A 26396-nucleotide genomic window follows, 5' to 3' on the forward strand; every position below is an offset into this window, starting at 1 on the left:
AATGGGACACAACCAAAGCACTACTTAGGGAAAATCTGTAATTCTAAACTTACATCCAGCTATTGATTAACAGGAAAGCTCACTTTCATTCTGGTGGAAGGGAAGTAGTACAGGATGGGAAATGTCCCAGCAAGCCAGAAGCAAGACCCACGTCAGCAAACCACTGGTAGATCCTGAGCCCCAGGGTAATGGAGCAGGCAAGCACCAACACTAGGACCCTTCAATTGCCTGAGAACAGTCAGAGGAACCAATAGACTCTAGCAACCAAACCTATCTCTGCCTCAGCATAATTCCATGTAGTCAGACATCCTTGAGCAGCCAAACCTTCATGTGCTTCAAAGCAGCTTGGGTGAGCAGGTATCATATAAAGGCCAGATCACACCCCCACCCTGAGAGCTTCAGTGTTGCTGACTCTAGTTCAGCAGCAAGTAAGCTGTCAGACCTCTACAGCCTCCAGCTGCTGGGACCTGAGGCCCTAGGGCACAAAGCCAGTGATCAGGCCCCTGGAACTCAGTACAAGAAGGCTGGAACTGAGCCCCCTGTGCTTCAGCAGGAGAGCTCAAAATTAAAATCCAGGTAATAGCAAACATCATGAGCCAAAAGCAGAAATGGAAAATGGCCACATATTCTATCTATGGGGACAGGGAAGATCAAAACACAAATTCAGAAGAGGACAACATTGTCAACATTTGAACCCTCAAAGGGAATATGAACTGGTCTCAAGCCCAAAAAGCCTTTTAGAAGAGCTCAATGAAGATTTTAAAAGTCAAAAAAGAGAAGTAGAATAAAAATTGGGAAAAGAAATGGAGGTATGTAAGAGAGAGTCAACAGATTGGAAAGGGAAGGACAACAATTGACTGTAGAAAATACAATTGACCAAATGGGGGGAAAAAAAAGTACACTGAAGAAAACAACTCAGTAAAAATTAGAATTGGCCAAATGGGAAAAAAAGAGGCTCAACAATACACTAAAGAGAAGAACTCCTTGAAAAGTAAAATAGCCAAATGGAAAAAGAAGGGGGGGAAGGTAATTGAAGAAAATAATGTGTTAAAAATTAGAAATGGGCAAGTGGAAGCTAATGACTCTATAAGACATCTAGAATCAGTCAAACAAAATCACAAGAATGAAAAAATAAATGAAAATACAAAATATCTCATTGGAAAAAACTGACCTGAAAAATAGATCCAGGGAAGATTATTTAAGAATTATTCATCTACTTCAAGGTCATGATTAAAAAAAGTGCATGCACAGAATCTTTCATGAAAACAACGACGAAAACTTCCCTGAGGTCCTAGGACCAGAGGGCAAAATAGCTATTGAAAGAATCCACCAATCACTTCCTGAAAGGGATCCCAAATTCAAAACACTGAGGAGAATTGTAGATAAACTCCAGCATTATGAAGTTAAAGAGAAAATACTGCAAATATCTAGAAAGAAATAAATTAAATATTATGGAACCACAGTCAGGATTATGCAGGACGTTGCAGCTCCTACATTAAACGATTGGAGGGCTTGGAATATGCTATTCCATACGACAAAGGAGTTTGGATTCCATTTAAAGATAAATTACCCAGGGAAATTGAGCATAATATTTTGGAGGATGAAATGGACATTCAATGAAATAAGGGACTTCCAAACTTTCCTGATGAAAAATCCAGATCCCAACAGAAAATTTGATCTTCAAATGCAAGACTCAAGAGAGGTATAACATGTTATTCAAAAAGGGCAAACTGTGTATATCCCTACAAAGGAAGCTGACACTTGTAACTTTTGAGAACTGTATCTATTATGACATTCAGAAGGGGTACACATAGATGGAGGTCATGGGTATAAATTGATTTTGATGTGATGATAAAAGGCCTAATTAAGTGGTGAAAAAAATTGTACTAAGAGGAACAGAAGAGGCAGAAAAGGGTAAATTAAATCACATGAAGAGACACAAAGATCTATTACAATAGAGGGAAAGGAGGGAGGGACATGACATTGTTTAAACCTTACTCTCATCAGATTTGATTCAAGGAGGGAATAACATACTCCATTAGGCATAGAAATCTAACTTACCCTATAGGAAGTAGGAGGAGAAAGGGGAAATAATTAAATAAAATAAAATAACTGCAAACAATATAAAAAAACTTGTGAGTCTGCATTCCAAGACAAATCTAGGAATTATGTGAAAACAATTACAAAACACTTTTCAAACAAATAAATTCAGGTCTAAACAATTGGTAAAATATTAATTGCTAAAAATGACAATTCTACCTACATTATTTTACTTATTCAGTGTCATACCAATACAATTAACCAAAAAAAATAGTTATGGAGCTGGTACAAACAGTATCAAAATTAATCTGTGAAGATTAAAAAGTCAAGAATTAAAAAGTCAAAGTCAAGGAAATCAATAAAAAGAAATGTGAAGGGAGATGCCTTAATAGTACCAGATCTCGAATTACAAATCAGTAATTATCTAAATTAGTACTTGTTAAGAAATAGAGTGGTGCATCACTGGAATAGATTAGTGAAATAGTGGAATAGACAGTAAATTACAACAGTAAGCTTGTGTTCAATAAACCCAAAGATCAAAACTTTTGTGACAAAAACTCAACATTTGCCAAACAAAATGGGAAGATTGGACAGTAGCTTGGCAGAACCAACATCTCACACTGTACACCATTGAGGTCAAAATGAGCACATGGTTTTGACATAAAGAGTGATAAGTTAAGGAAGTTACAGGAACATGAAAAAATTAATTGATAAATCTATGGCTAAGAAGAATTTATGTCCAAAGAAGAAATAGAATTACAGATGTGAAATGGATAAAAAAATGACAAAAACAAAACCAATGTACCAAAAACTAAGTAGAAAGGCTAGTTAGGAAATGTCTGAAAAATATTGCTTGAGAAAGTATTTGGTGAGAACACGAAATAGCTAAGCAAAGAAATTAACGATGGAAAAACAAGCTAGCTCATAATCATATAATAAGTGAAGATTAACTATTGGACAAGTTGTGGGCTAAAATCCTTATTTTATTAAGAGAAGTTGAGTAAGGCTCCCAGTAAATGGTGAGATGCCCTGTGGAGAACTTATGGGAAGACATGGATGAAAGTTCAAGAGAGTGATTAACTTTGTGTCTTGTATCACTGAAAGAAAAATCCACATCAAGGGATCACATATCCATTGTACTATTAAAGTATCAAGGAAAGTAATATTTATTCTGAGAAGAACAGAAAAACAAATTATTAGCAAGACTTCTGGATCATATGATGAACAAGATGAAGAATTCTATATTTTCCTGATCCCCATTCTCAAAGAAAGGTGAAATTCTCTGACAAAGACAGAGCAATGTTACTAAACCAGGAGGTTAAGAATAGAAGGAGCCAAGAAGTGTAGTGGCCTTATAAAGAAACAGTGATCCATACAGTACTCACATACAGCACTCCTTCTACCACCTCTGTTCTTCAGTAGAATATACAAACTAATAGATTTTGGTTTGGGATTCAGGGATTTCCTTTGTGATTCAGAAACTATTAATGCAGTTATTCAATCAAAGAATGCTTATTAAGCATGTACTATTTTGCATTGGAGATACCAAAAAAAAAAAGGTCAAAAATATTTATTCTCAAAGAGCTCACACTTTTGCTCTTTTCCTAGCTTCCTGCTAAAACAAATAGCAGATAATTTTTCTCTGCCACATGAAAAAAGAAAAGAAAAAAAAAAGAAAAGAAAAAGTTATGCTTTCTTCTGCCTGAGAAAGTTCTTTGGTTTAGGAACGCCAATGAAACAGAAATGGTGTTCAGAACACCCACCCTCCTAGCCTTCATGCCTGCAAAAAGTGAAAGATACTGATTCAAACTAGGTATAGAATTAAGACCAGAAAGAACTGAAGAAAGAGTCCAGCATATATAGATAGACAAAATTTGAAATAAAGGGACTTGAAATCTATTACTAGTCAGTCCTGTCTTCTCAGAGGCTACTTAAGTGGAAGAACAAGCTTCAAGAAAAGAAAATTCTCCCTCACTGGAGGAGGCTGAAAAACATTTGTGATCCAGATCCAGGATAAACCCAGCATCAAAGGGAGGAATCAGTAAGTAAGTGACCTGAAAAGGAACAAAAGCTAAATAGATAAAAAATGTCAAGAAAAAAAAATGCAGTGAACATGTGAAGAGGATGAAAACTAAGTTTAAAATAGAAGCACAAAGAGATGGCATGGAATATAGCCAAAATATCTAATTGATTACAAACATTTCCAAATAAACATTACAAGAGAAAAGAAATGACAAAAAGAAAAAAAGCTTAATGAAACAAGGAATTCTGGAAATTTGAAAGTGAACATAGAACTGCAAAAGAATGTTCCCGAATGGTTCAAAACATAAATAAGTTACAATGAACCACATGGCATAATTTGTACCTTTCTCACTAATAATAATAATAATCAGAATGGAAAAACTGGGACCTACGGTATCAAGATTCTCTAAAGACATGAATAAGATGAATATCAGATTGCTAATCCAAATATTCAAAAGTAAAGGAAACACTGGAAGAAAGGAAGTGGGAAAAAAAAAAGAGGTACAACAGAAAAAAATGACTTCCATACAAACAAAAAACAATACTCTCATTGATAAACAAGATTCTCAGAGACAAAATTAGGGATTACATGCCAATAAGAACATGACTACTTGAGAAACATGAAAGCTGTCAGGCAAGAATAATATAAGAATACTGGCCAGACTTTCTAAATAAAGAAAATAAATCTCCAATGAAAAAAATCCACAGATCACTTCCAGCGAAGGATAAAACAAAATTACTTAAAAAGGAACTTAAATTCAGGATAGAGATAATAAAAAAGCATCTACTGACTTTCAGTGAATACAAGTCACTAAACCTAAATAAGTATGCTATAGAGTACCCCAACAATATTTGGATGTGATTCTTTAATAATCAATGAAATCTTAGAGAATGAGAAGCATGCTTGAGGATGAACAAATACTGCAATTAAAAAAAAAGGGGGTGGGGAATATAGATCCCTGATCCTTGTAGCCCTATAATTTCTACCAGCACTTTAACATTATTTATTTAGAAAGCCACCTGGATTCTTTAAGTGCTAAGTTGATCTATCGAGAAGAATTAATTAACTAATTTCAATTCCTCTTTCTGTTAGAAAGGAAAACAGGGATATTTTTGAAAACATAACATACTTGTATTAACTGGGAGACATTTGTCAAAGTTCCTCATGAAATTATTGTAAAGCATATGGAGAGATCTGAGGTGTATTAATTGGATTCAAAATTAAATGATTTAAAACTATATAAACCAAAATTTAGTGATTAAATTGTTCAAAGTCCATATGAAGAATGTAGAGTGCCTTTCATCATGTTGTATCAAAAGTATACTTAGATAAAAGCAAAAGTTTCAGGTGATATAAAGCTAACAGTGGTAATATAGACAGAATTCATATCCAAAACTATCTTAAAAGACAAAATAACAGATTTCCATAGGAAATAATTGAAAATGGCTTCACTATTAAACTATTGGAAAAGTAAATCACTTTAAGTTTGAATAACCTTTTTATTAAAACCATGCTTGTTACTAGGATTTGTTATGTCTTTTGGTAAGGGATCACAAATAATGTTTTAGAATTGGTTCTTTAAGTTTCCTGAAGCTCATGATGAAAATATCTGGTTTTTACATCACAAAATGCATTCTCCCTTTCCTTTTAAAAATTTAGACAGAATCTTCTTGACTACCAGGTCTTTTCCATAATTCATTAAAGATTATCAATAAGAATTTAAAAATATGAGAAATTATACATTTATAAGCTTGTCACAGGAGGTTCCAGTAGAATTTGGCTGTGCTTATTGGATTATATTTATTTATGAGCGATCTTGTGAAATTCACTGCCTTAATGTCATTTCAAGTTCAAGAATATTGATATTCCTATCTGTCTGTTATTTTGTGTGACCCATAAGGGGAAAAAAAGGACAAGTCTTCAAGATAAAAAGAAAATATTCCATGTACCAAGTGGATAACTCTGTGCTCCCCTGAATCTTCTATATTTTCATATGGGCTTGGTCTAGATTTGTTGATGGAATAGCCTGAATAATTCTATGGGTTATAGGGATAAAATACAACTGACATGCAAGCAGAAAACAGTGTGCATGGGAAAACACTAAATCTGAGCTACTTTTGAGCATCTTTCTATCTCCTTACAAGTCTACCTAAAACAAAACAAATACAATTAAAACAAAAAACTCATGGACATAACATATCATAATCCCTATTCCCTTTTCTACCACCAAAAACACTATATACATACATTTATGTGTGTATAACATGTGATGTCCCTCATTTAACAAAATCATATCAAAGAATTTATTGCATCAAGTTGAAGATTTTAAATAGCTCCCTCTTTATGTAGACATGCATAACTGGTCAGTGAAATAATTTCAAAATTTATTTTGAAATGTAAATGAAATTGAAGGGGACTTGGATCAAATTAAAATTCTTCTTTTTTATAAATGAAAATCTTAGTAGATCATTAGCAAAAGCTATTCTTGTAATTCTACAATCAAGTAACACCTTGGTACTATCATTTTAAATGTCAATGTTCCTAATGCTTCATCCAACACAGTAACAGAAACAAAACTGGAAGAAGTGTAAATATGAGTTTTCAACTGCTGAATGAACTAATTACATATCTCAAAATTAAGAAGATTTGTAATTCAAACCACAGGGTTTATTTCTGCTAAATTAAATTTGGTTATTAAATATTTACCTTGCCTGATCCCTTTTTCTCTCTCCCTTTCTGTCTCGGTCTGTCTGTCTGTCTGTCTCTGTATCTCTGTGCCTCTGTGTTTCTCTCTGTTTCTCTGTCTCTGTCTCTGTGTGTCTCTCCCTAACTCTCTAACTTTCTCTCTCTCTCTCTCTCTCTCTCTCTCTCTCTCTCTCTCTCTCTCCTACACACACACCACAGAAAAAATATTGCTATATTGCCTATTTCTTGAATCATTTGAGAGCTTGATAAAAAATTAAGCAAAGGAAGATTAGCTATTAACTTTTGGGGGATATAGGTAATTGGTTCTAATGAAGTGTGAGGTGTTTGTAGTAGTTATAGCATTGAAATAAGTTGGGAACATATTTTGTCATTCATATAGCTTTTATCTTTTTTACGAAAAAATAAAAAAGATTGAATTCAAAACATATGTTATAAAAGTTATTTGACTAGCATATTAAATACTTAAATCCTTTAAACATGGGGCCATTATCTCTGTAATGTACTGCTTTTCCAAAAAATACTTATGATAACTATTTTAAAAAAATAATCCTTTAATACTTGGTCTCTGTCACCAATTTTCCCAGTATTCAATATAGTTTGAAAATACGTATTATTTTTTTTCTACATGAGCTCATATTATTTTGACTAAGGGATATTCCAAGTCCTCTATTTGGAAATTAGCATATAAAATTAATGTTTCTTCCATTATAATTTGCTGTAAAATAGCCTTTAGGGACTTCATAGTATTTTTGATATATTTTGAATTTTCAGTTGTCCTTAACTTTCTAGAAGTTCTTGCCAGTACAGAATGGCAAAATTTTGCATAAGAAGTAGTACAGACAGAAGTCAACATGTATCTTCTGTGCATTTGCTTCCTCTGACATAACTTCTTATTGCTTTCATAAGACACTGTTTAAAAATGAAATCCACTGTCGCACACCCCCAGCTTTAGAATCTTATGGTTCTCACTGCCACCATATCTTTAAAAGGATAACAGATAACTGTGTTTATTTAAACTTCTCCATAACCACACAGCAAAGAATATTTAAAACAAAAACAGTGTCCACCCTTCTCAATTACCAATAGAAATCATTTAGAAAAAATGAGATATTCTGTTATTAAAGTGATTGAGTATTTTTCTGTTTTTTTTTTAAATGTGATAAATACTTATTTATTTTAACAAAAGTTTGAAGTACATTTTCTCTTTGGTACTCAATAAGCTGTATGGTAAACAATATGTTATGAGTATGATTGAGTTTAGTCAGCTTTCATAACTAATTTTTTTGTCTTTGTTATTTGAAAGATTGTTTATTTTTATTATTTTTCCTTTTTTTGTACAAATTTATTTATTTTTAGTTTTCAACATTTACTTAAACAAGATTTTGAGTTCCAAATTTTCACCCCATCTCCCTCCCCCCATCCCAAGATGGCATGCATTCTGAATACCACCTCCCCTAGTCTGTCCTATCTTCTATCTCTCCCCCTCACTTCTCTTATCTCCTTCCCCTTCTATTTTCCTGTAAGGCAGGATAGACTTCTGTACTCCATTTCCTGTATTTCTTATTTCCCAGTTACATGTGAAAACATCTTTTTAAACATGTTTTTAAAACTTTGGGTTCCAAATTTTCTCCCTTCCTCCCTCCCCACCACCCTCATTGAAAAGGCAAGCAACTCATATAGGTTATACATTGCAGTTATGCAAAACACTTCCATAGTAGACATGTTGTGAAAAACTAACTCTGTTTTCCTTAATCCTATCCTGCCCCCAATTTACTCTTTTCTTTCTTTTGACCCTGTTGTTCCTCAGAAGTATTTGCTTCTGATTACCCCCTTTCCAAATCTGCCCTCCTATCTATCAATCCCCTGCTCTCTTGTCCCCTTCCCCTGTATTTTCCTGTAGGGTAAGACAGATTTCCATACCCAATTCAGTGTGTATGTAATTCCCTCCTTAAGCCAAATCGTATGAGAATTATATTCACTCATTCCCTCTCACCTTCCCTGTTTCCCCTCCACTGTAAGACTTTTCTTTTTCTTTTTGTGAGATAATTTACCCCATTCTACCTCTCCCTTTCTTCTTCTCCTAGTATAATCCTCTCTCATCCCTTAATTTTATTCTCCAGATATGACCCCTTAATCTTCAACTCACCCTGTGCCCTCTATCTATCTATCTATCTATCTATCTATCTATCTATCTATCTGCCTCTCTATCTATCCATACACATAATCTACCCTCCTCCAACTACCCTAATACTGACAAAGTCTCATGAGTTATAAATATCATCTTTCCATGCAGGAATGTAAACAGTTCAATCTTAATAAGTCTCTTATGATTTCTCTTTCCTGTTTACCTCTTCATGTTCCACTTGAGTCTGTTTGAAAGTCAAATTTTCTATTCAGCTCTGGTCTTTTCATCAAGAATGCTTGAAAGTCCTCTATTTCACTGAATGACCATTTTTTCCCTGAAGGATTATACTCAGTTTTGCTGGGTAGGTGATTCTTGGTTGTAATCCTATCTTCTTTGCCCTCAGGAACATTACATCCCATGCCCTGTGGTCCTTTAATGTAGAAGCTGCTAAATCTTGTGTTATCCTGATTGTGTTTCCACAGTACTTGAATGATTTTTTTCTGGCAGCTTGTAATATTTTCTCCTTGACCTGGGAACTCTGGAATTTGGCTACAATATTCCTAGAGTTTTCCTTTGGGGATCTCTTTCAGGAGGAGATTGTGGATTCTTTCAATTTCTATTTTGCCCTCTGGTTCTAATATATCAGGGCAGTTTTCCTTGATAATTTCTTGAAAGATGATGTCTAGGCTCTTTTGTTCATCATGGCTTTCAGATAGTCCAATAATTTTAAAATTCTCTCTCCTGGATCTTTTTCCAGGTCAGTTGTTTTTCCAATGAGATATTTCACATTGTTCTATTTTTCATTCTTTTGGATTTTTTTTTACAGTGTCTTGATTTCTCATAAAGTCACTAGCTTCCAATTGTTCTATTCTAATTTTTGAGGAAGTATTTTCTTCAGTAATCTTTTGGACTTCCTTTTCCATTTGGCCAATTTTGCTTTATAGGGCATTCTTCTCCTCATTGGCTTTTTGAACCTCTTTTGGCATTTAGTTTAGGATAGGTTTTTAGGTGTTATTTTTTTCAGGATTTATTTTGGTCTCATTTAGCAAGTTGTTGACTTGTTTTTCATGATTTTCTTGCATCACTCTCATTTCTCTTCCCAGTTTTTCCTCTACTTCTCTTACTTGCTTCTCAAAATCCCATTTGAGCTCTTCCAAGGCCTGGGGTTGATTCTTATTTTTTCTTGGAGGCTTTGGATATAAGGGCTTTGACTTTGTTGTCTTCTTCTGGTTGTATGTTTTGATCTTCTTTGTCACCAAAGTAAGATAATATAGTCTGACTCTTTTTGAGCTGCTTGCTCATAATCCCAGCCAATTACTTGAGTTTTAAACTCTTTGTTAAGGTAAGAGTCTGCTTCCAATGTGGAGAATGTACTGTCCCAAGCTTTGGGGGTTTATACAGCTGTTTTCATAGATACTTGTAGGGACCTGTAAATTTTCAGTTCTTGCAAGGTGGTATGATAAGGGCCAAGGGCTTTCCTCCTTTCCTGGCTTGTGTTCTCATCTGTCAGTGACCACAAACATTCATTTCTGTCCTGGAACTGTGAGGAAAGGTTCCTCTCCACTGCCACTATAAGCTCCACCATGACAGCACTACTCTTCACCCCAGGACACTCCCCAAAACTGTGACCCAGATCCAAGCATGGGCAAAGCAAGAGATTCCTGCCTCAGTACTGGCAAAGAGATCCCTGCAATCACCCTCTGATCAGCCACTCAATTCACCCTCAGTCTGTGGGCTGGAAGCTCAGGACACAGCCACCACCCTGGCACCCACACTCTGCAGTCTGCACTCTGGAACTGGCTCTGAGACCTAGCTCCTCTCTCTATGTGGAAACAGACTCTTCACACTGACCTTCTAAGTTGTCTTTGGTGTTTGTGGGTTGAGAGCTCTAGAAGCCACCACAACTGCCAAGATTCAGTCCTCGGGGTCTGGTCCATGCCACACTGCGCTCCTCTACCCACCTGGTGAGATATAACTTTCCAATCAATCATCCATATTATCTTGGGCTGGAAATTTGGTTCACTCTGTCTTTTTGTGGGTTCTGCTGCTTTAGAATTTGTTTAGAGCCACTTTTTATACATATTTGGAAGGATTTGGGGGAGAGCTCAAGCAAGTCACTGCTTTCACTCCCCCATCTTGCCTCCACCTCCTGAAAGATTATTTTTAGACAATTATATACATAAAGTGTTGTTTAGGTCCTAAATCCTATGGATTTATATTGTAATAAGACATTATTTCATATGCTATACTTATAGAATAAATAGCTTCAGTTTAAAAGACTGACTGATTATGACCCAGCTGAGAGGTCAGAGACAATTACAAAAATAAAATATAAGATTAGTTGAAGTTTTTTTTTTTTAATGTAGTGATATAGGCAAGGGATAAAAATGTATACAATACCATTCAACAGAATATATGCTTCATTAATGTTTTAAAGATATGAAGAAAAATGAAGAATGCTGCAGTGCATTAGGTCTGCTCCTATGGAAAATTTATGGGAAGCCATGACAATTGTTTCAGATGATGAGAGGCTGTGGATAGATTGCAGTGTTAGAAAGAATACCCACATTGATGAGATTCCAACTCCTTTGAATATTTAAAGTTAAATTGTTTTTATTATTTTCCCTCTAATATTTTTATTTTAATTTAAAACTACTACTAGGCGTGTATAGATTATTTTAATTTAAGCAGTTGGATCCTCATCTCTACACACTAACACATAGGTACACACAAATGTACTAAACATGGACTAATTACTCAATATTTTTATTTGATGTGAAACTGTTTATGCCTTCCTTCCTTCCCTCCTTCCTTCCTTCGTTTCCTATGAATTTGCATTTCAAAGACCCTATTCTTATTTGCTCTATTTAGGAATGAACAATTGAATTGAATACATTTTTTTTTCTCATTTGAAGAGAATGATCATTTTGTAGGGTAGGGTATTTTGGTCATGAAACTGATTTCTTTCTATTTTTTTTTTGCCTTATTCTTTTCTTTTTGGTTAGGCAATTAGTATTAAGTTACTTGCCTAGGGTCACACAGCTAGTAAGTGTCAAGTGCCTGAGGTCAGATGTGAACTCGGGTCCTCCTTACTCCAAGGCTGGAGCTCTATCTACTGCACCACCTAGCTGCCTCATGAAACTGATTTCTATTGAAGTTTTTGATATGTCATATTCAGGCCTTTTTTTTTTCCTTCTCACTCTTGTCTTATGTGAAATTCTTTTCCTATCCACTTGAAATAATATTTATCTGACAATGAAATTCTTACCTTTCTTTGATTGTCATACTATACTTTGTTAAGCCTGTGGCTCCTCTATTTTGTAATTCTACAGATCCTAACAATTTTAATTTTATTTTCTGTTTCCAGTGTTTTTGAGCAATTTTCTCATATTATTTTTTGAAACATAATGTTCATACTGTTTCTTTTACTATATTTTTCTGGTGACTAACACTGATTTTGTTTCCTAATTCTGTTTCCTGGGTAAATTATTTTAATTTGGAAATTCATTGTTTTCTTATAATTTAACCATATTTTGATTGTTTTCTGGTATTTTTATTGTATCTTTGATTTTTTGTTTGTTCTCTGTGTCTAACAGTTTGCTAAAATTTTTCATTAGTCAATACTTTTAACTTAATTTTATCAAACTCCATAATTTCTGTGATTATTGATTCCCTTAATTCTTCCACTGAGCATCTAAATCACTCTGGATTTGTGTATGTCTTTTGTGTGTGTGTGTGTGTGTATGTTCACATTTCCATTCTCATATGAGGAGATCATGTTCAAATTATTAGAAATCAATTATTCATTTTCTATATGGAGTTTTCTTTATGATGTAGTTTCCCCACATAACATTTATTTACTGCATTAAGTTTATTTTTTTTTTAATTTCTCATTTCTTCAATCTCTCTAGTGGTTTTTCTCTGTGGTTTTCTTTTTGAGGATTTCATTCAATTTTCCTTGTCTTTCTTGTTATGTTACTCTTCTTGGCAATTTTACTCCCGTTTTGAGGTGAAAAAGTGGAACTTTGTTTAAACAGGACAATTAAGTCAAATTCTAGAATTCAACACCATTTTACTAATTTCTTATATATCCCAAGATCTTTTTTTAGAATCTTTCTCTATGATATTATATACACAGGTACATATGTGTACATTTATTTAAGTTTCACATGTTAGTTTTGTGTTCATAGTACTCATTGGAGATCACTTAATGTTACATTTATTAATTTATTCATATTTTTTCAAAATAAATTATGACATGCATGTATAATTTATATTAAAAATAGTCCACTGAAAAGAAAAAAATCTAGTGAAAATTTTTTTTCTATATACTTCTATTTGATATTATTTAGCCAGTCTATGGTAAAAATCTTAACTAAGTAGACAAAAAAATCAACATTCTCTGAAATATCTATGATAATGTCATGTAGTTCTCATACTGTATTGTAATTGCATATATCTCTGCCCCTGGATGATAGCAAACAACTTTAAAAAATGTTATTTATAGATATGTAAAATTATTTAATATAATTCAATAAAAATGTAAACACATGCTTTATAATACACATAAATTTAATGTAATATATGAATATAAATACATCAATATCAAGTGAAATAATAATAGTAAACACTCAGCACAATGCCTAATGTGTAAAAAAAAGTCGCATAAATATTATCTAACTGAAACATTGCAAAAATGTTGGATTATATTCAACTTCAACTCTCCTGAATATTTTAAAGTGGACAGAAAAGAAACAAATAATTTCAGTACACATTCTTGAAATTATAAACTATTAAACCATTAAAATAAATTACATATATGTATGTATGTTTTTTTGTGTGTGTGTGTGTGTGTGTGGGTGTGTGTAATATCCTATAGGGAAAAAAAGCAAATTGTTCTATAAAAGATACATTAAAAATATTTGGAATAATGACTGGGGGAAATAAACACTAATAGACATCAACACACATTGCACATGTTAAAAAAGTACCTGTTGAGTTCACGAATAATTCAAAAAAGAGAAAACTATTTATTAAAAGAATAACTACCTCCAAATTACATAGAACTGATGAATCTTGTTGAATATGAATATTCTTGAATATTGCTGGAATCTATCAACTACAGTTGTTAATTTTTTTTCCTTGGTTTGTCACTTAGATTTCTTCTAACTTCGAAAATCAGCTTTTTCAGTGATGATGGGTATTCATTAGCAATATAGGCAAATTGTTTGCAAATGTTACATCTACAACATGATGAAACTATTTGGCCTGCTATTTCCAATGAAGTACTAGCTGTTTCATAAAGATTTATTTCATAGCACACATCCTTATACCTTCAATGAACATGATGATATTGGCCTCAAAGTTAGAATCAACAACTGCTTCTCATATTTCCATTTAGTTCTAAATCTAATAAACTTACATGGTTCCTATTATTAACAAACAACAATAATAGAAAAAAATACCTAATGTATCACAGTCATCTTCCTAAAAATAAAGAACAAAGCCAGAAAATATAATATAATGGTGAAAGAACATATCAGTTAAATATCATTTCATGACCATTAAGCAAAAATTTCCGAAAGAGCTGTATAGTGGGAAGAACATTGGATTTGAATCATCTACCTTACTCTGCTACTGAAAGGATTTGTAATTATTTCATAATTGTACATTTACCCTCAACCAATGTAAATTAGAATCTTTATTAGTTGCGTTCATGAGTTACTATGGCAAACGAACCAAAAATAACTTATTACCTGTAGGCCAGCCTTCCCAAGGAAAGCTGCTTGATACTTATCTAGACAGTTCTTGATCCTCAAATAAAATGCATACAGTTTATCCTAGGTCCATTCTGTAAAACCCTTTTTGATTGGTAGGAATTAGTCTTATAGAGTTTCCTTTAAAGACTCACAGTCATCTACAAGCTTTGATAAAACATTGGATTAAGAATTTATTAGATATTTTAGCATTATATTATTAAGTATACTATAAAATAAGTTTGATTAATATATGCAGAATGATATAAGAAAGGCTTAGTATCATGTTTCTATGAATGAGCACAGTATCACATAGTGGGAAATGCCCTGAAATTTGACTCAGGAACCACTAAGTTCAAATCTTTTCTCTAAAACTTATCAGAGTTATATGACCATAAGAAGATCATCTTATTCCTCTGAGACTCAATGTCTTTATCTCTAAAATAGAGATCTCATAGAGGTGTGGTAGTGAAAGTACCTATAATCCTTAAAGGGATATGTAAATATAAGTTAATGTTCATTCTCCAAATTACCAACCCAAAGATTATGTAAAATAAATACTATAATACAAAGAAAATGCAGCAAGTAATGGCGGGTGTGAAGATGAAAGCCCTGTGGCATTGCTGTCATTTGTGACCTCACTCAATATTTGGATGCTTTTTAGAGAAGAAAATTACTTCTTACATTTGATATTAGAGGCAACAGCAGTGAAGATTCTTTCCCTGGATACCTCCCATCATTACTCAACACCAAATGTCAGTATCATAACTGTGTCAACTAGCTGGGTTTCTTCTTAGAGGAAATTGTAGTTATAACATCTTTCTCTCACTGCCATACATGATAAATGTAATTTTTCTAACATGCTAGAGTTTCCGAAAATGTAATAGACAATTACATAGCAATTGCCGAGGTATTGTTGATGTTTTCAATTTAAAACATCATCAACAACAACAAACACAACCTTCCACAGCCTCAGTTTAAATAAACGTGCATCAAGTGCTACATCAATATAAATGATTTGAGGGTCATGTGATCATTTAAAAACAATGTAGAAAGGTAATCTATCTTTGAAGATCAGGTGTAAATTGGAAATACACAAATAAGCATTTAACATAAAAATAATTAAGAAACTGAATTAGATTTTAAAAGGAGCAAAAGGTTCATTTGCTTCCCACAGTCCAAATTTGAATAATTATTTGTTTCATGCAGACATATATTGTACCTACTTTATAGTATAGGCCTGTTAAAAGTTTATTTGAACAATTTCTGAGGCAGAAAAGGAAGTTAAATTCATATATTTAATAACTCTCAATCTAACCACATACCTTCCAAAATAAGGTTACATAGAGATTTTCACATTTTAATAAAATACACAGCCTTAATTACAGCATATGCAGAAAGGATTTGTACACCTTTCAGAGGCAGTGGTTTTGCTGTTCTTGATGAACTTGAAGGTAGCTTGAGAGATGATTATATAATACTTTCCTATTTAAGTACAAGTTAGACTAGATGACCTTTTGGCTCCCCTACATCTCAGAGAATTTTGGAGCAGGGAGAGGGAAAGAAAACTTTTAGATTTTGGTTTAATTGGTACATCTATCTTTATATCTTCCTTTTTAACAAAAATCTATTTAGTGCTTTATTTTTTCTCCAATTACATGCAAAAAACAATTTTTAACTTTCACTTGAAATTTTGAGTTCCAAATTCTTTCTCTCACTCCATCCCTACCCCCCTTATTGAGAGAGCAAGCAACTTAATGTAGTTAATCTAATGTGTTGTCATGCAAAACATGTTTCCATATTCATCATGTTGTAAAAGGAAATATAGACAAAAAAAAGAAACTAACAAAAAAAAAAACAAGGATGCTTTGATCTGTGTTGAGATTCTATCAGTTCTTTCTCTAGGAATGAATAGCATTTTTCATTATAATTGCATCAGAGTTATCTTGAATCATTGTATTGCTGAGAACAGCTAAGTCATTCACAGTTGATCATCTTACAATATTGTTGTTGCTGTGTACACTGTTCTACTGGTTCTGCTCATTTCACTTTGCATCAGTTCATGTAAGTCTTTCCAAGGTTTTCTGAGAGCATCATGCTTATCATTTCTTAGTAGCATTCCAACAAAATCACATACCATACAATGTTTTTAGCCATTCCCTAATTGATGGACATTCCCTCAATTTCCAATTCTTTACCATCAGAAAAGAGCTCTTATAAATGGTTTTTATACATACAGGTCCTATTCCTTACTGGTTTATTTCTGTCTTTTGGAACACAGAACTAGTACCAGTATTGCTAGGTCAAAGGGTATGCATAGTTTTGTAGTTCTTTAAGTATACTTCCAAATTGCTGTACATATAGTAGAGATTCTGAGAAGAGTACAGAATCCTTAAAAAAAATCAACTCTATAACTGTCACTGTGGCTCTTTTCTAAACCCTGTCAAAATTCTCCACATATTTACATCTTTTTTTTTAAGCTGTGGAACCCTAGATTAACACTTCAATAAGTTCATGTTGCTATAAAAATACCCACATATATATACACATATATGTACATACATTCATATATACATAATTGTGTATATGTGTATGTATACACATACATATGTACATACATATATACAGAGAGAGAGAGAGAGAGAGAGAGAGAGAGAGAGAGAGAGAGAGAGAGAGAGAGAGAGAGAAGAGAGAGAGAGAGAAACTGTCTTCTGGGTCCCTGAAGTCTCTCATCATATTAACCTAAATCAAGAAAGGAAAAGATACAATTATAATAGGAAAATGAGTCAGGACAATTAATATGCACTTGAATAAATTTGTAGACACATCCAATTACCTGAAGACAAATGCAAAGAGAAAAGAAAAAAAAAACTTCCACCTTTTAGCAAAAAGGTTTCTATTACTTTTCTATCTCTTTGCAACTTATATTCTGCATCTGTGACTTTCTGTGTATCCAGGGTAATTGTTAGCAAATTGAAAAAGAAAAGAAAAAAAATAATACCCACCCCAAAGTAACTGGTTTTTTTTATTATTTCTAATATTCATTTTCTTCATGATATGTTGCAAAAGTACCTCCTTGTCAAGATTGATCTCTATAGCTCTTTTTTTGGGGGGTGAGGCAATTGGGATTAAGTGACTTGCCCAGGGTCACATAGCGGGTAAGTAGTACATGTCTGAGGCCAGATTTGAACTCAGGTCCTCCTGACTCGAGAGGCAGTGCTCTATCCACTGCACTACCCAGCTGCCCTGATTGCTTTCTATATCTAAAATATACTTCCCCTTCCCCTTCATTCCCTGGAATTTCTAGTTAACTTCCAAATGCAGCTTAGTGGACAACACCTAGGTGAGGGCCTTTTCCCCTAATGCAATTGCTTAGTATTTATCTCCAAAATCATATATAACATTATATACACATTATATATATAAACATTCCATTGCTATTTGTTTCCTCAGTGACTTTCAAATAGAAGAAGTTTGAAATAATGCTAAACAAACAATAAAAAACTTGTTGAATTGTGTTCTATAGCTTTTCGTATTTGTGTGTCTGTTCTCCCTAGCTAGATCGACAGCAAGGGACATATGTTATTTATCTTTGTATGATTTATAGTGCCCACTATAGGCTGCTATTAAAGTTACTTTTCCTAGTCTTTCAAGGCATGGATCCAATTCTGAGAACAGAGGGGTAGAATTAAAAAGCAGATATTCAGACAGAAGCAGGCAGAGTGTGGGTGATGGGGATATCAACAAACCCAGTCAATGATCTATACATAACAATGATAATTGATGGTACCATTTGGTTTAGGTATACATATACATTTTATTTGTTTTCTATTCTCTGTTTTTCTATGTTTTCCTCAAAATATACTTCTCTGTGTATGTGTATGTGTATACACACATACATGTGTATATTTCATTATTTTTAATGAGAACTATATGTTTACACTAAAAAAAAAAGTAAACAATTTGATCTACAGAAATACTCCATTAAAGTTTCCAACTAAACTTGCATTACTGCTTCTCTTCCTAAGAAAGTATGCCTGGAACAATTTTATTGCAATTGCTCAAAATAAAAATTTATGAAGCACCTATTTATGAAGCCAGGCAATGTGCTAGGTTCTGGGGATACAATAAGAGGCAAATGATAATACCTCTTCTCTAGTAGCTTATAATTCTATGGAGGAGACAATATTCAAATAAATATATGTACATCCAGCATGCTCTCCCTCCCATGTAGATAGATAAATAGATAGGTAGATAGATAGATAGATAGATAGATAGATAGATAGATAGATAGATACAGATACAGATACAGATACAGATACAGATACAGATACAGCTACAGCTACAGCTACAGCTATAGCTATAGATATAGATATAGATATAGATATAGATATAGATATAGATATAGATATAGATATAGATATAGATATAGATATAGATATAGATATAGATATAGATATAGATATAGATATAGATATAGATATAGATATAGATACAGATATAGATAGATAGATACAAATAAAAATAATTAACAAAGTGAAGGCATTAGAATTTAGAGGGGTTAGAGTAGACTTCCTATACAAAGTAGGATTTTAGTTGGGACTTGAAGGAAGCCAGGGAGGTCAGTAGTGAGGAGAAGAGGAGGAAGAGCTATTCACGCATGGGGAAAAACCAGAGAAGATGCCAAGAGATGAGAGATTCAGTGTATCATTTATGAAACATCCAGGAAGTCAGAGTCACTGGAATGAAGAATACAAGTTGGAAATTAAGGCATAAGAATACTGGAAAGGTAAGAACAGGTTAAATTGTGAAGTGTTTGGAATGCCAAACAGAGCATTTTTTGTCATCCTTGAGGTAACAGGAAGACACTGGAGTTGATTGAATAGAACACGGACATGATTGGACCTATGTTTTAGGAAACTTTAGTGGCTGAATAGATGATGGATTGGATTGTGGAGCGACTTCAAGCAGGCAAACCCAACAACAGCAGAATATTTTAATAACCAAGACATGAGTTTATGAAGGCCTGCATTAGAACAGTGGCAATGTCAGAGGAGAGAATATTTGAGATATGTTGGTTACTTTAGAACAAATATTAGAACAAATACAACAAGTATTAGAATAAAGAATATCATCCATTTTTATTAATTTTCAAATGATAATATTATATAATATACTTAGTAAATAATTATATACTGACATAGAAGTAAACTTTATTGTTGAATATAAATATAACCAGAAAAAAAGGAAAAACAAAATGGATAGCACCACTGTTTTAATTCAAACATTAAAATTCTTTTAAAACATTAAAATTTAAAAAAACCATTAAAACATCAAAATTCTTTAGTCAAAAAGTAGTGAAAAATGATATTTTAGTAAGTTTTGCACCAAGCATTTTCCCAGACAATAAATACATTTATTAGACTCTACTTCTATTTTTAAAAACAATTATCTAAGTGAATCCAACATGGTGGGGTAAAGGCAAAGATTCCCCTAAGTTCTCACCTAAACCCTGCCAAATACTATTAAATAATTACTCTATGCAAATTTTACAGTGGTAAAACCCACAAAAAGAGTGAAACAACTTCCCAGGCCAAGACAACTTAGGAAGTCAGAAGGAAAGGTTTACTGCATCACGGTGAGAGAGGAGCACAGTGTAGCACAGGCAGTATCAGCACAGACCAGGTCCCAGCAAACAAGTAGCAGGCCTCAGAGTGATGGAATCAGTGGCAGCCATGGTAGCTTCCATACCTCTTAGCTCACAGATACCAAAAACAACCTAGAAGGTCTGTAAGAAAGGTCTGTCACACCTCGTCTGGCACAGTCTAATGCAGGCTGTACCAGAATAGCCCTGGCACCAGTAAACCAGGAGCAGGACTTCTGAGTGGCTGAATTAGGAGCAGCAGTATCTGCTTCTGGACCTCTGAGCCCACAGATGTTAAGGGGGTTGAATAACTGGTGAGAAAGAGATAACAGGAATCTCTTTGCTAGCATTGAGGCAGGACTCTATTTCTTTGCCATACTCAGATCCAGACTGCCTGGGTGGCAGTCTCAGGCTGAGGAGGAGCATTAGTGTACACCAGGGCTTGCAGCCACAATGGAGTGGGGATGTTCCTCACAGGTCACAGACAGAGTAAAGTGCTTGTGATCACTCACAGAACAGAGCATAGTCCAGGAGAGCCATAAACACCTCCCCTTAAATCATACCACCTTGGAAGAACTGAAAACTTACAAGTCACTAGAAATATCTCCTCCTCCTTCTTTTCTTCCTTCTACTCTTTTTCGTCCTTTTCCTTCTTCTCTGGATGGGGATTATTAGTTTTCATCCTTTCCTTACTTCTTCCATTAGTAATAACCTTAGGCATTCTGTGTCATTTCTTTAGTATTAGCTTTTAGAAATGCGTGTCCGTTTTGTCTCAGTTTCTTTCAGAAATCAAGAGCTGGTTGTAATCTTTTATTCAACAAAGGTAAACCAACCAAATCTCGACGTATTAATGATTGGCAGATGGAGATATTGTAATTTCATAATTTATCACATTGCGTCCACTTTTTTCATGAGCCATCTACAACACAACTTCTAAATTTGTGTTGCTAAAGTCCAGTTCAAACCAAACTTTTCCAAATAAGAAATTTCAATTCTTTTACTGCATTAAGTAAGAAATTCTATGTGACTTCCAAAGACCTTCATATTCTACTTCTAGCTGATCTTTCCCTACTGAGAGGACCTTATTTTTTTTTAACCTTCCCTTCAAGCCATTCTAACCTACTTGCTATTCATAATATACAATATCCCACATACCTCCTCCATACCTTTGTGGACCCTCTCTTCAGAGAGAATGTTCACTATCTGTGAAGTCATTCACAGATCACTTAACCTCTGTTTGCCTAATGCACTGGAGGAGGAAATAGACGTTACAGTATCATTGCCAAGAAAACCCCATACAGGGTCAGGAAGAGTTTGATATGATTGAATGGCTGAACAATAAGTCAGAAGCCAAAGATCTCAGTGTCTACTGGTGGAGAGGATGGAAAGTCACTCATAAGAAATAATGATTTGAGGGGAAGAATCACAGCTTCATCCTAAGTGTCATTCCTCACTCTTTGCCTGGAGAAGAATTTTATGAATCTGAAAGGCCTGAAGAGCTTAGACTAATCACCAGCACCCTAGAGCAAGACATATCTCAGAGTAGAAGATATAATATGTGAATTGGGAGCAAAGGGCAAACAATACTTAGATTCCTGGATATACAAAGAATCAATAATTTTTTTAAAGACTGTCTTATATAAGGGGGGTATGTCGAAAACAAAAGGAAAATTACCCCTTGAGGCTCTTATCCTTCTGCCACACGTGCTTTCTAAATTTGTGTCTACTTTCCTCTAGATCCTGTATGTACTTGTGGAAGAGACTTTCAGTTTTCTTTTTTTATTTTTAGGTGGGGGTTATGTTACTTTTATCAACTGTTGTTATTATACCACATTAGGAAATAGTATTTCCTTAAAAAACTTATTAAGAATGGCAGACTAATTTATATTAACTGATAATCATAGCAGGAGGCACTGTGGTGGTTGTGGAAGAGATTTTTTTAGATTATATTTAGCATTATAAAAACTGTCTTTATTTCGTCAGAGTTCATTTAGAGCCCCAAGGGGATTATAGTCACTTTCTGGACACCTAACTCAATGCAACAGAGTTAGGATAGTAGCTGCAGAGTATACAGGAGCTATAATACTATTTCTTTTCCCAGTGATTAAAGCATCACCCAGAACATTATGAAATATTGTTAATTGATGGATGGATTACATACTTTTTCAACCTATGGAAAGTTCTCTTTTGCTATTATTAAAAGAGCATTTAGAAAAGCATAGACAGAGGCAGTACAATGTAACATTAATATACCAGAGTCCACTGATCACATTGATTACTCACCTTCCTTTAAATACCTTCCACTCTAAGCTATTAAATATGAAGTGGAATTATTTTATTTAACCTTTCGTTGAGATGATTCTAAAGGAATAAGTGAGATTGATTCCCTATTTCCCTTGCAGGAATACAGTAGTTCATTATGTTCCTGGATTTTGAAGTAAGAACAAATTCATCTTTTCCACTCCGGGAAACAATTTGGAACTTCTAAGTAGATCTGAACATTACAGTAGTGTACAGCTTCAATTTAGGGCTTTTTTTTTAAGTGTTCCTCCCCAATGACACAGCTTTTTCTCTTGTTACATCTCTGACAGTAGGTCTTCATCTTCAGGCTTCAGCAATTGGAGCTGCTCAATTCTTAATGGGCTGGCTTTAGTCCAAACTTTTAGAATTCTTAGATTAGATTCTTAGACTAGATTTTCTAGTCATCCTGGCCTTGGCCTAGTTTCCTTGAACCGACCAAGAAGCATTTTATGCATTTATAACCTCCTAAGTGTCTCATACTTTAGGTCCTGTCTCCTTATGATATGATTTATTGTATGACAGTCATAATGGTCCCTGTCTTTGTTTCCTTTATTTCATCACAGCTCTTTTTCATTTTTTTTTTTTTAGGCAATTGGAGTTAAGTGACTTTGCTCAGGGTCACACAGCTAGTAAATATCAAGTGTTTGGTCTGAGACCGGATTTGAACTCAGGTTCTCCTGACCTCAGGGCCAGTGGTCTATCCACTGCGCCACCTAACTGCCCCTCTTTTTCGTTTTCAACAGGTATTCCTCTTAGTTGCTTACTCTACTTATCACCTATCATGTCTTAAGAAGTCCTGTATGAGTTCTCAAGGTTCTTTTGAATGCTCTCAAGGCTCTATAATTGTAGAATGGGGACTCATGATCTGTTGCTCAATGAAAAATAATAAAATTGTGACATATGATTCTAGTTAGTCATATAGGTATGTCTTGTTATGTATTCAGTAGGTGCTAAATTTCTATAGAATGCAGTGGTGTGTTGCAGAGTCTCTACCCTTTCCTTATATAATCTTCATTGATCATTTAGTCTTTTCTTCTTAAGGATAAAACTTCTCTAATTTCTAGCTGGCAAGTCACTGGTCCTGAATTTTCAGCATAAACCTTTCCATCACTTCATATAAATCTATCAATTACCCTGGCTATGCTGAGGCATGTGAAGGGGTCCTGGCATTGGCATTTGCCTGGTCCACTGCTCTGGGGCTCAGGATCTCCTTCTAAGTTGATGAGGTGGGGCTTCTCACTGATTTGGACTGAACTCCTCTTTTGTCTTAGTGAGATAGACATTTGTTGCTGATCTTCCAGGGTTGTTTCAGCCTGTTTTATGTTTGTTTGTTTGTTTTTTGCTGGTTCTGCTGCTTTAGGATTTGTTTTATGGTTGTTTGGAGATGAATATGGGACAGTTGTAGTGATTTACAGATTACTCTGCCATTTTGGCTCCTAGAAAATGCAGTCTCTTTAAAAACAAAATTGTATTCAATGTATGTCGGATTATTATCATTGTTGTTATTAATATCATTGTTATCTATATAGAATTGACTATTAGAGAGTAATGCAGTTAATAAAAAATGTTGGAGTATGCTATTTATTATTTCCAATATGCAGAACCCAATACATAAAGGTGTTTAAAAAGCTAAGCAAAAAACTGGCGACAACAAAGGTACTTTATTGATTGCAGTTTCCAAGTTTATTGCAATTGACTCTGGGATAAAGAGGAGTACACCTTAATTTTGATACATGCTACTTAGAGGGCAGAAATTATAAGGGAAACTAATTAAAGACCCAAGAGTTCTCACCACATAAACATATTTTAAGACTATAGAACTTAAGACTAAATGCAAAATAAAAGATGGAAATTTTGGAAAAGCAAATTTAAAATAAACTTAAACAACTTTGAGTTTTTAAATACAAAAGCTATCGCTAAAAATGTTAAATAAATGTCTTAGAATCAAACTCTGACTTCTCTTCTTACTTTTACCTCACTAATACTTCAGAGTTTACTACTACTTACTAGAATTTTACTCTTTCTTACTGATATAAGCTAAGGAGAATCTGTTTTAGACCAAAGCCTTAAGAAAATAGTGGATAAATATATAAAATAAATAAATAAATTATATAATTGAAATTCTATCATTATATTGAAAAGGCTCAGAAGGAAAGAAAATACAGGCAGTGTTTCAGAGTACTAAATGGTCCATTGGTTTGTGAGTCTTCCAGGATGCTGCTGTGGGTGGAGTTTTCTTGAGTTCATTCTGTTGTCCTAGAATTGGGAATCAGTTGGAAAAAAAAAAAACTACTAGATAACAACTCAGAGGATCTATATTATGATGCCTTTCTTGATAACTCTGTGATCTTGGGAAATGCATTCAGCATCTCTCAGCTTTAATTTCTTTATTTGTAAAAAATAAAGATAATATTTTATTGCCTCTTCTGTCTTCATAAACATGGGTATAAGTTGAAATAATATTTCTAAAAGTAATTTTAAAAGAATGGAATCCAACTCAGGCTCTTGTCCTAGAATGTGCCATTGAGGCTCCATGTCAGGGCTCATTGTAGGCTCCAGCCTGTGGTCTTGGGCAATGTGCAAGAAGTTTTGAAATTCTGGCTGCCCAGAGAAGACATTTGATGGATGTGGTCTCCAATGTGGAAAGGTACTTCAGGGAGCTGTGCCAACTCTTCTCAGCATATGTGCAAAAAACTGCTCTGTTACATGACAAAATATACCCCCCTGGTAAATGAAATTAACACTTAAGACTCCACCTACATGCCTAACCAGAAGCAGAGCCTTAAGAATTTTACTGAATTTGTTGAACTTCAGGATTACAGACAAGTGGAGGGTAAAAGATTTGAAGTCAAAATAGTTAAATATTTGGTAACTTAAAAAACTCATGAAAATGGAACAAGATGATCTCAAAGCAACTCTAACAACAAAGAAGCAAGAAGCTAAGCAGCTAAGTCAACTAGAAAGTACATGTTAGCAGAATCAATAATATAAGCATGTCATATCACAGGCTGAAACTGAACTACAGAGAGCTACAATGGATACCATCAGAACAAGTCAGCAGCTGGAAAAAAAATGAGAATTTTGAAAAGTAAAAAAATAAAGGATACAAAGAAGACAGAACAATTGAAATGCTCCATCATGGCAAAGCGTTAGAAGTCTCCACTCCTACTTGCCAAAATATACAAAAGATTGATGAACTAAAGATTTTTCAGAGTTCTCTGTCCAAATGACTATCCAACTACTTTAGATATTGTTCAAGGGAATTCAAAATCCCCACTTCAAAGTTCTCTTTCTGCCAAATTATATCTGGAATAGGATACCAGACTCCCATCAGTTAGATAAGAAAATATCAACAAGATGGCAATGAAGAAAATGATTATGAATTAAAAGTTATACAGGAAGAAAATTAATTTTATATGTGCTTTTAACCATTTCCCACAAAATCAACTGGACTTCAGTTATTAAATTAATAAATGGAAGCTTGTAAATTGTTAAAATAGAAAGAAAAACTAAAAAAAAATTAATATATGTACATACCATCAGCAAAATATTTTTTAAAACCTAAAATTTTCAGAATTTAAATGCTTTTGAACACTTATCCACATAATATAATGTGATTAAAGAAAATTTCTGTAGTCCTCAAATTAAGTAGCTAAAATCAAATTAAAAACATACTGTTAGTTTGATTCTTTTACCCAGGGTTGGAATAGTTGTTTAAATTTCATCTTTCTAAATATATAAAAAAAAATTCAAAATAACTATCTTGAAAGTTATCTTTCAGATTTCATTTCACACAGATAG

General features: G+C 33.8%; 1 pseudogene; it reads left to right on the plus strand.

Moving 5' to 3' along the window:
• The first annotated feature begins 328 nt into the window (after nucleotides 1-328).
• Nucleotides 329-25910, plus strand: LOC110217932 (CBY1-interacting BAR domain-containing protein 1 pseudogene; annotated as a pseudogene).
• The last annotated feature ends 486 nt before the right edge of the window (nucleotides 25911-26396 follow it).

This window comes from Phascolarctos cinereus, unplaced genomic scaffold, assembly GCF_003287225.1.
Source record: "Phascolarctos cinereus isolate Bilbo 61053 unplaced genomic scaffold, phaCin_HiC Scaffold_5;HRSCAF=322, whole genome shotgun sequence".
NCBI lineage: Eukaryota > Metazoa > Chordata > Mammalia > Diprotodontia > Phascolarctidae > Phascolarctos > Phascolarctos cinereus.